The sequence below is a fragment of the Geotrypetes seraphini genome, chromosome 1 (assembly GCF_902459505.1).
Source record: "Geotrypetes seraphini chromosome 1, aGeoSer1.1, whole genome shotgun sequence".
Lineage (NCBI taxonomy): Eukaryota > Metazoa > Chordata > Amphibia > Gymnophiona > Dermophiidae > Geotrypetes > Geotrypetes seraphini.
In genome coordinates, this window is record NC_047084.1 from 195,958,503 (window position 1) to 195,977,417 (window position 18,915).

At 41.0% G+C, this 18,915-nt stretch overlaps 1 protein-coding gene across 1 annotated transcript in view; it reads right to left on the bottom strand.

Annotated features, from left to right (window-relative positions):
* LOC117359952 (EF-hand calcium-binding domain-containing protein 6-like) overlaps positions 1–18,915 on the bottom strand; it is a 177,208-nt gene that overhangs the window by 58,179 nt on the left and 100,114 nt on the right. The gene's annotated exons all lie outside the window — the stretch shown is intronic.

The following is an 18,915-nucleotide window of genomic DNA, read 5'->3' on the forward strand; positions in this document are numbered from 1 at the left end:
TAAAAATGCTCCTTTCAACTCTGGGTGCACAGCGGGCTTCAGAGGCCTAAAACGTCCAAAAAGCCATTTCGGTTATCGGCACTTGGACGACCTGCCTTTTAGATCGTCCTAGTGCCGGCTGGGACGGATTTTTAGATGTATTTAAGTTTCGATTATGAGCCCCTTAGCATTTAAGGGGCCATGCCATCTGTGCTTTAATCAGTTTTTGTGCACATTACTTGAGGACTTTTGTATTTTGTTCTGCACGCTGCAAAACCAGGGAATGAGCCATCCTTCATGCAAGTATCAAACCAGCAAGGCAAAACTGATGTTTAACATCTCTGTATTCAATGTTGTTCACACATAGACATTTCAAAGTATTTGTTTAATACCTTCACCAGACATGAGTAGCAGCAGAGACACGGGGGCAGCGCTGCCTCGCACTGCCAAAGAAAATAAGAAAGGCCTGACAAACTGTGAGCTAAGCACTAGACAGGCACATAGATGGAATAAATGTGCTTTTTTTCTCATGCAAAGAAAAATTAGATGCAAACTTTACATTTAAAACTGTATTGTTCCCCCTTTAATCTGGCCACCATCCGAGTAGTGATCTGGATGTTAGAGAAGAGATGAATGGAAGACACTGGCAGGGATTGAAGCTTGGGGATGAATGTGGAAATGTAAAATGGATGTTTCTTTTTTCCGGCTTTGAGTTGACTGTTGTTTCTGTCTGTTTTTTCAGAACTGATCCAAGGGGGCAGAGAAGTCAGTGTGGGCAGCTCTAAGGAAGCCCCCTCTCTACAGCTGCAGCTCAGGGGATTAGGATGCTTCATCCACAAGGCAACATTACAGAAGTAGCCTTTGAACAAAAGTCATGGATACTATTAATGATATGGTAATCCTTAATCGAGCTACCTCCCATAGTGATTATACTGACATGGGAAGAATATCTAAGTCGTGGAATCAGCCCACAACAACACTGTGCTATTGTTCCAGACTAGCTTCACCAGGACTAACTTTTACCGCCATCTCTAACGTCACCTTTCCCATCCATGAAAAAAAAAATGTAAAAGAAAATCCTTATCCTAAATCTTTTTTTTTTCCATTTTTCTTATTTGTTTCCCGTCAGTTCCCACACACACATTTAATATCATCTCAAAATTTCACCAGCAAGAGCTTCCAGAAACCATTTCCATCCGAGACCGAGACCACACAAAGGTTACTTCAGTAGATCTCAGTGAAGATGTTTTAATTGGCTGACAAAAGAAGTATAAGCCATTCGACCTGCAAATGCTTGTCTCCTCTCTTAATAATGCATACAAAATTAAACTACTGTAATCGTTAATACAATGCTAGAATTACTTATGCCCTTACTATCCTCAGCTACAACTGGGTAACCACTGTGATGGACAAATAATAATAATAATAATAACTCTATTCTTCTATACCGCCATAGTCGAAAGACTTCTAGGCAGTTCACATTCGAAGAAGGCTGGACAATCAGCGAATTACAGGAAGCAAGAAGTGAGGGTTACATAAGAAATAGGTAGAGGACAGCAAATTAAATTAAGGTAGAGAGAGGGGGAAATATCATTGAGAATGGAGAGGCTTCTGTTTAGGAGAAAATTTGTCAAACAGAACAGTTTTAACTGATTTTCGGAATGCGCCGTAGGTCAGACTGGCTCTATTTATGTAGTTACAATGACTCAGATATCATGAAAAGACAATGTATAGAATAATAAACATTCTCAATAATAGTTGATGCTATGATGTCCTATGATGTGATGTAAGGACAGCATAGGCTATTCACTAACTAAAAAATGAAGGATGCGTGAGACGGGGTTTTTTTTGGCGCCCCATTTGAAAGAGGTCTGATCGGTGGGGATACACCCTGAGGCAGCAGATTTGTGAAACACTGGCCACCGTTGGTGTACCGATCAGCTGAAGATAAGTTGAAAAGTTTTTCTTCTATCTTTTGTTTTTTTCATTAGTGAAGTACAGCATGAGGGTCTCGCTATAGTGAAGGTTTTCTGCCAGTGAGGTGACCGCTCAACCACCTTTAACAAACCACTTCGGTGGGGGTGGGAGGGCTTTTCTGAGGCTTTTCCCTTCATTTTTTAGTTAGTGAATAGCCTATGCTGTCCTTACATCACATCATAAGACATCATAGCATCAACTATTATTGAAAGTGTCTGCCTGCTTGGAACATGAATATTGAACAGATTAAACTCATCATGCAGAGGGAATACATTTACTAATAGAAAATATGAGATCAAGCATATTTTTAAATGCTGGCTGCTACCAGCGGTGGCACAGTAAAGGGGGGGTTGCCCCGGGTGCCATGTTGGTGGGGATGCCGGCACCCCTCCTCCTCTTCGCCCTCCCGCCTCTTCCCGCTCTTCCTCTCGCCACGCGCCCATCTCCCCCCCCATACTTCCAGTTGTTCACCGCTGTGAGAAACAACTTCAACGTGTTCTTCGCGACCGCGTTGCCTCTCCCGCTGATGTCACTTCTGGGTGCCGCGCATAGGAAGTGACATCGGAGGGAGAGGCAACAGCGTCGCGAGGAGCACGTTGAAATTCTTGTTGCTTGTGGCAGTGAACAACTAGAGGTATGGGGGAAGGGAAGGGGCGCACACACGGCAGTGGGGATCGGGGAATGAACGGGTGGGGGGGCGGGAGGAGACAAAGGGAGTGGCACCATTGACCTTGGTGCTTCTCACCCTCGCTAAGCCATTGGCTAAATTAGACCTGGATATTCAGTGCTGGAACTAAAAAACTGGGTCTATGGAAGCTCCTGGAAGCTGTTCGGGTACTGCTAATATTCACCGTCATACCTGCATAGCTAACGTGGCAAAGTCAGAACTACTATTTGTCAACCTTCTTTACGTCATGACGTCTTTTACGGAAATGACGCCCTACCGGCATTCATTCAGCGGGCAATTTAAATGACTCAGCGTCGGTTTTCACCGACGCCATTTTTGAGAATTATACGCTAAGACCAACTTCGGTTCCGTAAGTTTGCTGCTGATATTAACACATATAATTAAAGTTTAATAACTTAGTTTGTCTTCAAATATCTTAATAATGTTGAATTTTAATGATTTGTCATCTGTTACAGGCACTGTCCACGTTTTCCCCTGATGAAGCCATTCCAGGTGAAACGGTGGCCCCGTTGGGATTAAAACAGTGCAGACACTACAAAAAGATAAGTGCTTTTGTTTTAAATATATGCACTATCGAATATAATTCTCATGATATTTGATGTCAAAAAAGATGTTATTACATCTACTTTAAAAATCTTATTTCTTAATTTATTGAAAGAAACATAAAAAAGAAAAAAGTTTAAAATAATTAAAAAATTTAGTATTTACAGTACATGCCATTTGCCAGTGATTGAGACTCTGACCGAAATAAATATCTAGCAATGGTTGCCTGAATACTCGGTCTCTGAGGCATGGCATAAATAGACCTGCTAATTCTGTGCTAACCATGGTAATGTAGCTGTGATGACTGAGCAGCGCAAAAATGTCCCCAGCATGCCTCCTCTGTAGAGAAAATATAAAAAAAATGTAGTGTGCGGTTTGCCCATACAAATCTCAAGCTTACCAAAGAACACCTGAGCACATCCCATGGTAAGCCATTTTAAGCTGTGGTAAGTGTGCACTAGCATTTACTGTGGCTTCTTCAAAGGAACTCTGAGTGAGGTATCTATGAAGGATACTAGCAAAACAGGGAAGTTAGGGCATGCTGATAAAGAGATTGCAATAAACAGACTAAAAGTTCGTAAAAGCCTAAGTTATTTTGGAAAATAACTTACTCCACCCCCCAACAAACAGGCTATGACCACCAGAAACCAAAGAAGACATAAGTCACCTTCCCTACCTTGACAGATAATTACGCTCTCTACTTACCCATCACCCCAAAAACAGTGAAAACGACACCCTTACCAGAACCTGTAATATCAAGACTACAACACCAGAAATAGCCAATCTTCGTTCCAAACCATATACCTACATACCATAACCTACACAAACACAAATCAAGTTATCTGTGTCATGAACTCTTTTGAAATACAGTCAAACCTTGGTTTGCGAGCATAATTCATTCCAGAAGCATGCTTGTAATCCAAAGCACTCGTATATCAAAGCGAATTTCCCCATAGGAAATAATGGAAACACAGACGATTCATTCCACAACCCAAAAACTTTAATACAAAATATTATAAGCACTTGTATTGCAAGACCTCGTTCATTTAGAACAGTCACTACACTCCCGCAGGGTCAGAGAGAGAAGAGCCATCGGTTCAGTTATGATGTGTATATACTGTATGTACTTGTATTGCAAGACATTGCTTGTATATCAAGTTAAAATTTAATAAAATGTTTTGCTTGTCTTGCAAACACTTGCAAACCAAGTTACTTGCAACCCAAGGTTTTACTGTAATGTAATCCCTGGATATGGCCTGGCTCTTCTAAATTGTAATTGCATTGAATTCCTTCTGGGAAATATTAGCGATCCATAAATACTAATGTAATTATCTTCATCTACTGCTAAGCCAGTTGTAGTTATAAGTTAAAAAAAATGCACTTTGATGTGTTTGTATACACAAATACTAGAAACCAAAATAATAATGTGAGAATTAGAGTATATAGCATAAAATGAAGAGGCAGAGGTAGATATCATAGGTGTCTCAGAGACCTGATGGAAGGAAGATAATCACTGGGACTTTGTGATGCCAGGGTGCAAATTATATTGCAGTTACAGGGTGGATCAAATTGGGGAGGAATGCTACTGAGACAATCAATAAATATTCTACAGGAAACAGACTGCAAACATGGAACCCTTATGGGTAGAAATTCCATGTGTGAAGGGAAAGAGAATAGTGCTGGGGATATAATACCATCTGCCTGAAAAGAATGAACAAGACAAGTGGTGAAATTAATAAAAATTGGGCAAACCAACAAATTTGACAACACTATAATGGGTGATTTCAATTATACCAATATTGGCCTGGATAAATGATACATCAGGAACTGCTAGAAAGGTAAATAAATGACTGCTTCATGGAGCAGCTGGTTAAGAAAATGACAACGGGGGAGCTTTTTAGATCTAGTCCTTAGTAGAATGCAGGACTTGGAGTCACTTGGCAAAAGCAATTATACTATGATCAAATGTGAGTTAATAACTAAAGTGAAGACACTACAGAAATCGAATGCTTTAGCATCTAACTTTCAAAACGGCAACTATGATAAAATGAGGAAGAGAGTAAGAAAAAAAAAAAAACAACCCCCTAAAAGGAGAGGCTGCAAAGGTCAAGAGTTTAAGTCAAGTGTGCATATTTAAAAATACCATCTTGGAAGCCCTGACCAGATGTTTTCCATATATTATAAAAGGTGGAAGCTTGAGGAGAGAGAGCCAATTGGGCAGAAGTTAACACAACATTTGAAGTAGGACTTACCGAACAGTACCCTGAATACATTTTTGTATTTGAATACGAATAATCTGGGGCTCTACAGTGCTAAATCCTACTGAAATAAACACTTTTTCTCTGCTTGTTTTTTTATTTTGTTATGTTAAAGCTCATTATCTGGTATTCATATACGGCCAAATAATAATAAAAATATATGCCATTCGGTATAGCTCTTATAATTTTGAAGTTGCTTGCAGCAGTGAACAACTAGAGGCATGGGGGATGTCTCAATCAGTCCTTTTTCTGGAGCCATATGGTAACCCTATCTAGAACTCGCAGACTGAAATACAACAGCAGCTCCACATCCAGAAAACCCTATGAGCTCCTCCATCACCTTCATCCACAAACCTTGGAAGGTCAACAATCATTTGCTTCACAGCTCCTAACGCCACATTTACACTTGATGCTTCTTGACCTTTACTGAAAATCAGAAAGATCAGTGAACCTAAATTCAACCCACTGTTGTCAACCCACTGTTGCCAGTACACTTGCTAAAGCTCTATAAGAACCTAAGAGCTGCATACTGGGACAGACCACAGGTCCATCAAGCCCAGTATTCTGTTTCCAACAGTGGCCAACCCAGGTCACAAGTACCCGACAAGACCCTAAAAAGTACAACACATTTTATTCTGCTTATCCTAGGAATAAGGAGTAGATTTTCCCAAGCCCATCTTAATAATAGTTTATGGATTTCTCTTTTAGGAAGTTTTCTGAACCTTTTTTAAACCTTGCTAAGCTAACTGCTTTTTCAACATTTTCTGACAACAAACTCCAGAGTTTAATTACATGTCAGTTGAAGAAACATTTTTTCTTATTTGTTTTAAATTTACTACTTTGTAGCTTCAATACATGCCCCCTAGTCCTAGTATTATTGGAAAGAGTAAACAAGCAATTCACATCTTCCCTCTCCACTCCATTCATTATTTTATAGGCTTCTATCATATTTTCCCTAAGCCATCTCTTCTCTAGGCTGAAGAGTCCTAGCCATTTTAGATTTTTTTTTTTAAATTCTTTATTCATTTTAAATCATATAACAAGTGCTCAGAAATACATTCATTATAATTTCAATAAAACACTTGAAAATCTTTTCCATGTCATCTAGAACAAAAACATATATCCCCTCCCATATATATATCCTTCTTAAAGTAATTTAAACAAAAGCTCAACAAATAGTATACTATTAATAATTAAAAATATAATGTATACTACTAATACCACCCCCCACCCCCCATTGTGTAAATATAATCTCCCATAGAAAGTGATGTCTACTCATTACAAAATTTTTCCAATGGCCCCCAGATCTTTTTAAAATTATTATAGGTTCCTTTCTGCGTAGCAATTGCTCTTTCCATCTTATATATATGGCATAAAGAGTTCCACCAAAATGTATAATTAAGATTAGAATAGTTTTTCCAATTATTGGTAATATGTTGAATGCGACCCCTGTCATGATTAACAAAAGTTTGTTATTATATGATGAAATTTGACTTTTTTTCCTCATAGATATACCAAACAAGAACGGTGTCATAAGATAACGCAACATGGTTTTCTAGAAGACAGTTAACTTGAGTCCAAATTGAGTTCCAAAATACCATAATATAGGGACAATAAAAAATTAAATGATCCAATGTCCCTACTTCAAGATTACAATGCCAGCATCTATTAGATTTAGAGCAATCTAACTTTTGTAAATGAACTGGGGTCCAAAACGCTCTATGCAATAAAAAGAACCAAGTTTGCCTCATAGATGCAGACACTGTACATCTCATTCTCCAAGACCAAATTCGTGGCCATTGAGATGCAGAAATTTGCTGCTTAATCTCAATGCTCCAATTGTCTCTTAGACCGTTTTTAGGCTTTTTATTTATATATCCAGATATTAATTTATACCACAATGCGGCTTGATGCCCCAGGAAGTCTGCCTGAAAACATAGGAACTCCAGACTAAATTGATTATTAAGATTTTGCCATTCAGGGAACCCCACCTGAATAGCTTGCTTCAGCTGCAACCATTTAAATATTTGTGATTTATTGAGACCAAATCTATGTTGTAGCTGTGAAAAATCAAACAGTTTACCATCTGAAATAACATCATTTAGAGTTCGTATGCCTGCAATAATCCAGTCCTTCCATAGAATTTTATTTCCGCCAATTTGAATCTTGGAGTTTATCCATAAAAATTGATTTGTTGATTTATTAATTGGAATAGGTGTTAAATTACTAATGTATCTCAATGTTTTCCATGTATCAGATAAAATTATGTTATCTTTATATCTTCTAGGTATTTTAATACTAGGAATATGAGCTAAATATAAAGGAAACAAAAGATGCCATTCTAAATATAACCAATCAGGTGCATTATCAATAAGTTCTGGGAGGATCCAATACATACCCTGACGCTTGATGATACCTATAAAAATTTTGAAAATTTATCCCACCCTCCACAATTGGCTTTTGAAGAGATACTAAAGCAATTCTGGGATGTTTACCAAGCCAAAGAAACTTTGTAAGGATACCATTAAGCTTTTTGTAGAAGGACCCATGAAAAAAAACTGGTATCATACTCATTTGATAACAAACTACAGGCAATATCATCATTTTAATTGTTTGAACTCTCCCCCACCGAGAAAGGTGTAAAGGATTCCATTGTTCACATAACTCTGTAACTCTTTTTAATAAAAGTTTTTCATTCTCTTTTACTGTGTCATCAAGAGTATTTTTTATCATGATACCTAAATATTTTAAGCCTTCCTCCTTCCATATAAATGGAAAAGAATCAAATAATCCCATTTTAGATTTTCCTCATCGATGTTTAATGCTGAGCGTTTACTGCAGCTGGAGCGGAGGTCAGACAGCGGCGTGTGATCAACATTTCTACATGGCAAACATCGGCGTGTCAAGCTAAGTCAAAGTTTGTTTTAATTATTCCCTGTGCACAGTGGTGGTTGTTATGCCCTTTTGAAATTTACATTTTAGAGCAGTGGAGTTTTTTGCCTGTGATGCTAGTTGAGCGGTTGTGATTGCTGTCTCTAATGCTTTTTCTCCACCTATTTGTTAAATGTGGTTTTCTCGGGGCTAATAACATTTTTCTCTATTAGATTATGTAAACAGTGTTATTAATTCTAAGTAGAGATGTTTAAATACCTATGTGGCATAAATGTGCATGAGGTGAGTGTCTTTCATTTGAGAGGAAGCTCCAGAATGAGAGGGTACAGGATAAATTTAAGAGGTGATAGGCTCAGGAGCACTTTAAGGAAATACTTTTTGTTTAAAAAAGAAAAGGAGTCACAAATCCACAGTAGGACAAAGAGTGGAATAAAAAGCAGATTCCTATAATAGTACACATCACTCTTTATTTCAAACAATCTTAAAATATCCAACATGGGACATGTTTTGCCCCCACTAGGGCTGCATCAGGGGTAAAATTCTACAACACATGCATAAAAACATAAAATTAGACATAAAAATGTAATTAATTAAAAGGAATTTTAAAAACATGCATTTGTAACATGAAAACATGAATAATAAAGAACATAAGAATCATTATAAAAATAAAAATCTAAACTGAAAACATGACATATGTATTATAATGTAAAAACATAATTATCTACTATAATAAAACCCTAAGCGTGCATGCGCACTCCTACATGCGTGTTCCGTTTTCCGTGATCAGTAGGTCCCCAGCAGATAGGAGTGCGCATGCATGCTTAGGGTTCTGTTTTCCTGTAAGCACACTCACGGACCTCAAGGTGCTGTTGTTCGGTCTGGCCTGCTCCCTGCTCTCTTACTGCCTTGCCGTGGTATATTTTTAAATTCTGGCCAGACAGCAGGAAGGAAGGGAAGGGGGAAGGAGGAGGATGTGTTTAAGGAAGCTGTTTTCCTGTAAGCATACTCGCGGACCTCAAGGTGCTGTTGTTCGATCTGGCCTGCTCTCTGCTCCCTGCGTGCCTTGCCGTAGTGTATTTTTAAGTTCAAAGACGCGGAGGCGGCTCCTCTCATGATCCCACTGCCCATCACGCCCAGTAGTCCACTCACGCGACGGCCCCCAGGTCAAAGACCAGTGCCCTAACCGAGACCAGACCTACTTGCGTTTGTTTTAATTCAGCAGGAACTTGTCCAACCTTGTCATGAATCCCTGGAGGGTGTTTTCCCTTATAACAGACTCCGGAAGAGCATTCCAGTTCTCTACCACTCTCTGGGTGAAGAAGAACTTCCTTATGTTTGTATGGAATCTATCCCCTTTTAACTTTAGAGAGTGCCCTCTCGTTCTCTCCACCTTGGAGAGGGTGAACAACCTGTCTACTAAGTTTATTCTCTTCATTATCTTGAACATTTCGATCATGTCCCCTCTCAGTCTTCTCTTTTCAAGGGAGAAGAGGCCCAGCTTCTCTAATCTCTCACTGTACGGCAACTCCTCCAACCCCTTAACCATTTAATCACTCTTCTCTGGACCCTTTCGATTAGTACCGTGTCCTTCTTCATGTACGGTGACCAGTGCTGGACTGGGTGAGGGCGCACCATGGCCCGGTACAGCGGCATGATAACCTTCTCCGATCTGTTCGTGATCCCCTTTTTAATCATTCCTAGCATTCTGTTCACCCTTTTTGCCGCCGCCGCACATTGCGCAGACAGCTTCATTGACTTGTCGACCAGTATTCCCAGTTAATTTGCCTACCAGTACTTCAGCACAGTAATAAAAATTATAACATTCAATAATAAAAACACAACAATAAGGATCAAAAATTGTTTAAATACCTAGACAAAAGCCACGTCATACAGTTCAGCATTCTCAATCTACTACTACTACTACTAATAATAATTAATAGCTATTAAGTGCATAAGATAAAGCAAATTTTAAAATAGAAATTACAAGATAGAGTAAAAATGCTTCATCCATTCTCATGAACTACAAGAAATAGACTTACATTAATCATCAGCCTCCAACAGTGCCTGCAGCTTGACATGCAGCTAGTCCTTCATAAAAACAGGAACCAGCAACCAGCAAGGAATTCTATAAGATGCAGCTTACCATAAGATGCACCTACATGTAGAGGAGGAAAAACCAAGAAAAAAAAATTTGGTTCAGAATATTTTTTCTTGGTTTTTCCTCCTCTACACGTAGGTGCGTCTGGTGTGTCTAGTGGTAGGCAGCCCACAGCCCCCAGCTTCCGCCCCTTTTTTAAAATGCCGGTGGTCCATCGTGGTCTCACCAGGAGCTTTCCATGCTCCTGCTGGACGGCCTCCTCCTTTATTGCTGTAGAGCGGTGAATACGGCAGGAGCGCAAGCTTTTCACTTCCTGCCTGGTCCTGCAATTCGTGAAAACTGATGGCAGCCATTCACGGAGTGGTGCGAGACCAGGCTGGAAGCAAAAAGCTTGCGCTCCTGCCGTATTCGTCGCTCTGCGGAAACAAAGGAGGCAGCCGTCCAGCAGGAGCGTGGAGAGCTCCTGGCGAGACTGCCGGCATTTTAAAAAAGGTACCAGTGGGTGGGGGGAGGTGTTAAAAAAAAAAAAAAAAAATTGTATTCGCTCTATAAGACGCACCCACTTTTAAACTCACTTTTTGGGGTAGAAAAAGTGCATCATATGGAGCGAAAAATACGGTACACATATTTCCTCAATGGGGTTTTCTTGCAGTTTGTTTTAAGAACTCAAAAAACTCAAATATAGAGGCAACTAAAATATAAAATGGAAAAATGGGAAAAAAGGAAAAAAACATTTTTACTAAGATGCCAAAAAATTGGACAATGGAACGCAAAATGCATTCCAATGAAAAAAATGACATTAAAAAGCTAAACTGCAAACTTATAAAACCAAGTTCAATAAAATTTCGTTATAACATACAGAAATAAAAATCAATAAAACAACAAAAAGGATCATTGGTACACAAATTGCGTTCCACTGATGTCATCAGAGTATCAGGCTACTGGAAGTCATGCAAAATCAGCTGAATGCACAAAATGCTGGCACAAAACTTACTAACCCAAATTCAATAAAAAATGTAACAAGACATAAAAATCAATATAAAAAGGGAAGCAACAAAATAAGAACATAAGAACGAAGTTTTTTTATGGGCAAGGTTGTCTTAGAGAGATTGGATTCCTGAGTACCAGGTAGAGGTGACCAGGTTGATGGAGCGGAGGTTTAGGTTGCAGATTTTGCTGAGGTCTTGGACGCCAGCAACCATATCTAGTGGATTGAATGAGCTCATGACCTGCGTTTGAGTGGTCAGAGTGGGGCCTTTTTGTTGGACTGGAGTGGCTTTAAGTAATTTGACATGGTGGTGGTGTGACCATGGGACTGGGGTGGTGGTGCAGCTTGTTTGTTGGGGCTCTGTGGTTAGGTCTTTTGTGTATGAACACTAACCCCCCTCTTCTACTAAACCGCGCTAGCGGTTTTAGCGTGGGGAGCTGCGCTGAATGGCCTGCACTGCTCCCGACGCTCATAGAGTTCTTATGAGCGCGAGAGCAGCGCAGATCATTCAGGGCATCTCCCCGCGCTAAAACAGTTAGCGTGGTTTAGTAGAAGAGGCCCTAAGTATAAGATGGTTCCTACTGAGTGTGTGGGGGAGGTTACCACCTGGTGGAATCCTAGGTCAGTTAAGGTGGATAGGAAGTCGTCGCTCATTCCAGAAGTGTTGGGGTAATCGGGGAAGTTGAAGTCACCTAGGATGGTCACATGTTTGTAGGAGATGAATAGTTTGGTGATGAAGTCGAAAAGGGTTTCCAGGGCTTCTGCTGGGAAGTGGGGTGCCCTATATAGCAGGATGAAGGTGATTTCACTTTTGTGGCCTATAGTGAAGGCTAGGACTTCCAGTGTAGGGAGGGTGATGGAATCTATTATCTTAGGAGAAGTGATGGTCCTGACAATAGCTGCCACTCTACCACCTTTCCCAGTGGTGCGAGAGCAAGCCAAAGTCTGCTTGGCAACCCTTAATAGGGCTGGAGAGAGGGCTGAAGATGGAGCATGCAGGAGTGGGCAGGAGTACCCACCGCAGAGAAGAGCTAGATTTCCAGTGCAGTGAGGGGGGATGACTCTGCCTCCCTTCCCTCTCACTGTGCTGGAATTGAAGAAGCTGTGGCCTGCCAAGCCCTTAATAGGGCTGGAGAGAGGGCTGAAGATGGAACGTGCAGGAGTGGGCGAGCCTTTCTGCCAAAGAAAAGAGCTAGCTTTCCAGTGCAGCGAAGGGGGGGAGACTCGGCCTCCCTTCCTCCTCATTGTGCTGGAATCTAAGAAGCTGTGGCCCACCAAGCCCTTAATAGGGCTGGAGAAAGGGCTGAAGATGTGCAGGAGCGGGTAGCGCTTTAATCTATGCTTCCTTGTTCCAGAGCTTCCTTTCTGTTGAAATAGGCTTGCAAAGATAACATAACCATCAGAGAACTTCAGCAGCCACATGTGACTTCAAGGCTCCTGCTGCTTTTTAGAAAGAAAATTAAAACTTGCAACAAAGGGAGGGACATGCCAGTATGGATGGTGGCAATCGGACGGATGACGGCGATCGGCAGAAAGGAGGGAGGGGCTGTGGACTGTGCGGTGACCACGCACGTTCCCACAGAGACAAGGCCATTCACTGCTCTACGGGGCGGTGAATGGCTTTGTCTCCATCCCACAGCGACCATTTTCCCCCCCACCGTTTTGGCGGGTTACCTGCGGCTAGCCCGGGTAATAGCCAACATGTCATTCTCTAGTTCAGGGGTGCCCACACTTTTTTGGCTTGTAAGCTACTTTTAAAATGACCCAGTCAAAATGATCTACCAACAATAAAAATTAAAAAAACACAAAGCATACTGAACACACAGAGAATATTAATCATCATTTATAGTCGGGTTTTTTCCAAAGAAGTCAAGACATATGACTTTAAAATATGCAATGTCACATCATTAACAACTATAGAAAATTATACAAATATAGTGCAAAATATAGACAGCAGATATAAAGTCTCAAAACGGACACATTTTGGTCACTAAATTGAAAATAAAATCATTTTTCCTACCTTTGTAGTCTGGTGATTTCATGAGTCTCAGGTTGCACTTCCATCTAACTGTGCAGCCAATATTTCTTCCCTTCTTTCTGCCTCCTGCATGCTTCCTCTCCTCCAGACCTCATTCTATTCCCCAATCAACATCTCTCTCTTTCCCTCCATGAGTCCAACTTTTTCTTCGTCTCTCCCTACCTGTCACCCAACACACTCAATTCCCTCCTACAACTTTAAACTTTTAAGCTACTTTTAAAATGACCCAGTCAAAATGATCTACCAACAATAAAAATTAAAAAAACACAAAGCATACTGAACACACAGAGAATATTAATCATCATTTATAGTCGGGTTTTTTCCAAAGAAGTCAAGACATATGACTTTAAAATATGCAATGTCACATCATTAACAACTATAGAAAATTATACAAATATAGTGCAAAATATAGACAGCAGATATAAAGTCTCAAAACGGACACATTTTGGTCACTAAATTGAAAATAAAATCATTTTTCCTACCTTTGTAGTCTGGTGATTTCATGAGTCTCAGGTTGCACTTCCATCTAACTGTGCAGCCAATATTTCTTCCCTTCTTTCTGCCTCCTGCATGCTTCCTCTCCTCCAGACCTCATTCTATTCCCCAATCAACATCTCTCTCTTTCCCTCCATGAGTCCAACTTTTTCTTCGTCTCTTCCTACCTGTCACCCAACACACTCAATTCCCTCCTACAACTTTAAACTTTTTCTTCCTCTTTTCCTGCCTCTCCCCTTTCTTTCTTTCTTTCTTTCTCTCTCTCCTGCCCACCCTTTCTTTCTTTCTATCTTTCTTTCTCTCTCCCTGCCCCCTTTCTTTCTTTCTCTCTCCCCCTCCAGCCGCTAATTTCTTCCTGCTTCCCTGATGCAGCAACAGGTGCGTGCAGCAACTGTACAAGTCTCCCCCCCCTGGAAATTCCGGGCTAGCCAATCGCTGCCTGGCTGGCCCAGAACTTCCTCTCTGATGTCAGAATTGATGTCAAACATAGAAACATAGAAAATGACGGCAGAAAAGGGCCATAGCCCATCAAGTCTGCCCACTCTAACAACCCTCCCCCAAGCTACACTCTATCAATCCTCCCCAAGCTGCCCTCCTCTACGCATAGAAACATAGAAAATGACGGCAGAAAAGAACTATGTCAAGGAGGGGGGGAAGGCTTGTGCAGTCACTGCACGCACCTGGCCTGTTGCTGTGTTGGTGTCGGGGAAGCAGGGAGAAATCCTGGGCTCTGCGATTGACTTGCGTTGGATCGACCTTTTGGGCACCCCTGCTGTAGTTGCTCTCTTTCTGAAAACAGGACATTTCAGTGTCCCAAAGCTGTGCTTGGAATCTGGGAGAAAATGAGAGCCAGAAGGCCTTGAGCATGCGCAGATGCTCAAGGCCCAGCCCAGGCAAGAGGCGGGATCTTCATTTACTGGCACCGGCCCGTCCTGTAGGGGCGTTTGCGAGGGGGAGCGATGCCGGTTTGAGCCGGGGGTGGGGTGGTGCAGTGCCGGTGGCCTCATGGGTGGGGGAAGGTGGGACCAATTAAAGCAAGTTTCTCTTATTTCATATGGGGAAACTCGCTTTGATATACAAGCAATTTGGTTTACGAGCATGCTTCTGGAATGAATTATGCTCGTAAATTGAAGTTCCACTGTAGTTTCCTGGTAGAGGTGGTGGAGAGAAATACTGTGTCTGAATTCAGGAGAAGAAGAGATAGTGGATGTTGCAGATGGGCAGACTGGATGGGCCATTTGGCCTTTATCTTCCCTCATATTTTTATGTGTTATAGAATACTAGTTTAAGTCGTCATTTAGGCACGACTCATGCTAGCTCAATGGTTGATGTAAATGTTTGTATTGTTTATTGAATGCTTCTATACCACTAATAATGACTGGTTGGTCAATTCAGAGCACTTTACATGAGCTTCTTTAATGGTGTTATGTGTGGCCAATCCAGGACAAGTTCAGGGTTTTCTCCCTTGAATAGCCAGGATTTGCACAAGGTTATGTTAGAGGTTCTGTCCCTTTAAGGCACTCAAATTCTAGAGGCAGGGACATTTTGCTGGCTTTTCAGTATGAAGTGCCTGATACTATTTTCCTACCCTGGCTCAGGGGGCATGGCCTACAGCTGCTTAAAGTCAGGCTCTGGTTACAGAGAGAAGGAGAAACAGGGACGAGAGCTACAGATAGCATGGGGCTTCAGAAGGCGAGTGTCTGAGAGCAGGCCAACCAAGAGCCCAGCTAGGCATCAGCAGGAGCTGCCTACTAAAGCTGTTCCAGCAGAATGGGATATGCAGCAGGTGGGTGAAAGTCCTCCTAACCCAGCTATTGAATTTAACTTAATGCCAGAAGCTATAGTAATTGGAGAAGGCATAGTTGAGTTCCCTGAAGCTGTAGAGGTTATGCAGGTTGATTGAGCCTGTAAGTTATGTTCCTTCCTTATTCTACTGACCTGCTGACAAAGAAAGGATATGTGTTTTGTAACATAAGAAAGCACAGTGTTTTGGAAGAGCACATACAGAAACAAAAATATTTGAATTTGTTTTATGCTGGTAGCAGGATACTTTTCCATCTATGCTGATTATTGTGCTCCATTCAGCTGTGTTGCTCAGAGTGGTTGCCACGGAGACCAGTAGCAGATCGAGGTCTGCAGGCTGGGAGTTGAATGCTGTCCTGTTTGCTGCTAACGTTTTTCCACCATTCTCTGTATGAGTCAATCTACATGGGGTTTAAAGCTGCTTAAGATTATCATAACACTCTAAAGGAATATACTGCCAGTTATTGTCTGCCAATTAAGAACTGTGGCTAAAAGCCACGAGCACTCCCGTTTCCCTGCCTGAGTGTGGGGGAGGGGAGGGGAGAGTGGGGAATGGGGAATGGGGAAGAAAAGCTGGCAGAGACTGCCTGAAACACCTTATGTGCAAACCAGCTCAGCAACAGACACAAGTTGGCGTTTACAAACCGGAGCATAGTAATTTTGGTGAAGTATTTACTTTATATTATTGTGTTACTTTTTGGACTCTCTCCTAATCTTCCCAGTGAAGCTAACTGGGACAGTCTGGTCAAGTTTCATTTTTATTTAGAGACTGAGAACGGTGTATTGCATTTGAACTGTTTGGCAATACTCATGACCATTGTTTATTTATGAAAACCTGATTTGGCCAGTGGCCGGAATAAATCTTTATTTTGGTTCTGAAGCCATTCTGACTGGGTGTCTGTTTGTCGAGAGAAAGTCTGCTGTACTTCCCTGTACCTGCACTGTTAGGCAGTTGCCTAGTTTGGTAAAAGTCCTAAAGAGGACCCGCAAGCTATAGAGGGCACGCTGGGGAGAAGATTGTCATATGATATATGAGCTTTATTTATTTAAAGAATTTATAGCCCGCTACAACCACAGTTTAGTTATGGTGATGCATAACAATACACGAGCTACAATATATGAGCTTTAGTAATTGTGTTATTATACAGAGTTAGAGTGTTTCTGTGATGGTTATCCATACATGAGCTTCAGTTAGTGTTCTTTGATGGTTGTAGTGCTTTTGGGCATCCTGGTATGGTGCATTTGCATAACTGCTGTGTGGTGCGTAACTGATAATATTCTATAGCTTGCACATATAAGTGCTGGACTTTCCCCTGACCTACCCATGTCTCTCCTATGTCTATACCTCCCTTGTAGTTGCACACTATGGGGCTCATAACCAAAACTTAAACAAGTTTAAAAACCTGCCCTAGTTAGCACTTGGATGACCTAAAAGATGTCTGCATCAGAGGGAAGAACATAAGAACATAAGAATTTGCCTCCGCCGGGTCAGACCAGAGGTCCATCCCGCCTAGTGGTCCGCTCCCGTGGCGGCCCTCCAGGTCTATCACCTGTGCTGTGGTCCCTGACTATTCCTATAACCTACCTCAACTCCTATCTGTACCCCTCAATCCCCTTCCAGGTAAGTGGACCGCATGCATGAGCCGCCAATCATGGCTTTGCGAAGACCAGGGAACCATGTGCAGAAGCTGCCGCTTGTGGCTTTGCCAAAAAATGTGCGGCTGGGAGGAAGGATCCGGCCAGAGGAGGTAAACAACTGTGGAAGGCATGAATTTTGGATGAGGGACGATGGTAAGGGACATGTTGGGACAGGGAAATGAGGAGGAGGGTTGCATTTGGACAGAAAGAAAGGAAGAAGGGGCACGTTGGCACAGGAAGGGAGAGGTAGTACCCCCATTCATACGTATGAGTTTGATGTAAGTTGAGCGTTCTTAAACTGGGGACTGCCTGTATTGTTAATGTGCTTATCCCAAAAATCTTATTTCTCTACAATTCAATCCACTTTACGTTCAGTAAAACTAAATTTTGAAAAAGACTGTCACTCATACAACTGTACTTGTGAGTCATTATTAAACCAGCACAGTTAAAAAGATGTTCAACAAATGTCCTCACAGAAAAAGGATTGCTCAGTCTGAGTAAAAAAGTTCCTTCAAATCAAGCCAGGCTGCAATATTATTAATGTCTTTTGACTGGATCTGCATATATTGATCAGGGAAATCTCTATTCAAAACATTTGACTTCCGTATAGCAAAAAATACTTTAACATCAACATCATGCAGTGTGGTCTAATTCATCACTTGCATCTTCATCTTTGGTATCATCATCATGCTAGCCAGTTACAGAGAAGGCTTTCACAAAGTTGGAATCATTGTCTTTTGTTGCTCTAACAATTTTTCATTTGATGGCAAACTCTGAATATCTTTGAGAACTGATGCAAGTATGTCAGATATGTAGGAGCCCTTCAGTCTTGTAGCCAGACAAGCGGGCTTCCTCTCTAAAGACTATCAATTCTTTAGACAGTCACCCCAATGTAAAATTTTCCTTGGGTTGACCAGTCTTGTTCACCAAGAATTGCTGCCAGTTTCAGCTTCATCTCTGCTTCAAAATGAACCAATTCATCACTGTTCTGTTTGGCTGGGGACTAGTACGCAGGAGATGGTAAATGCAGTGGATGGGCAACTCCATTATTCTTATAGGCTATATTCACTGTACAGCAAAATTTAAGGTGAAATGATCCATTGTTTGCCTGATGAGGTTTGCAATAGCAAAATCCTGTTCTAGATTTTGCCGTCTGATTTGGTTTACCGAGGAATCATCATTTACATCTTGCTTCTGCTTTTATATTTTACATTTAACTACAAACATCAGATGTAACTAGGTATAAGTAGTGAAAATTGATGACATTATTACTTCAGTATAAGTAAAATAAAATTTTACTTAAGTACAATAATTAGTTACTTTATATATCTATGGATAAAAATTAACTATAAACACATTAATTCATCGGTTAATTTGCATTAAATTGATTTTTTTTTTTTTTTTTGCATATTAAGGTGAATTCACATTCATAATATGTATAATAGAGTTTTATGTAATACAATATACTAATACAGGATATACATGAAAAAGAAGAAACATACACTCTCCTATAAGTAG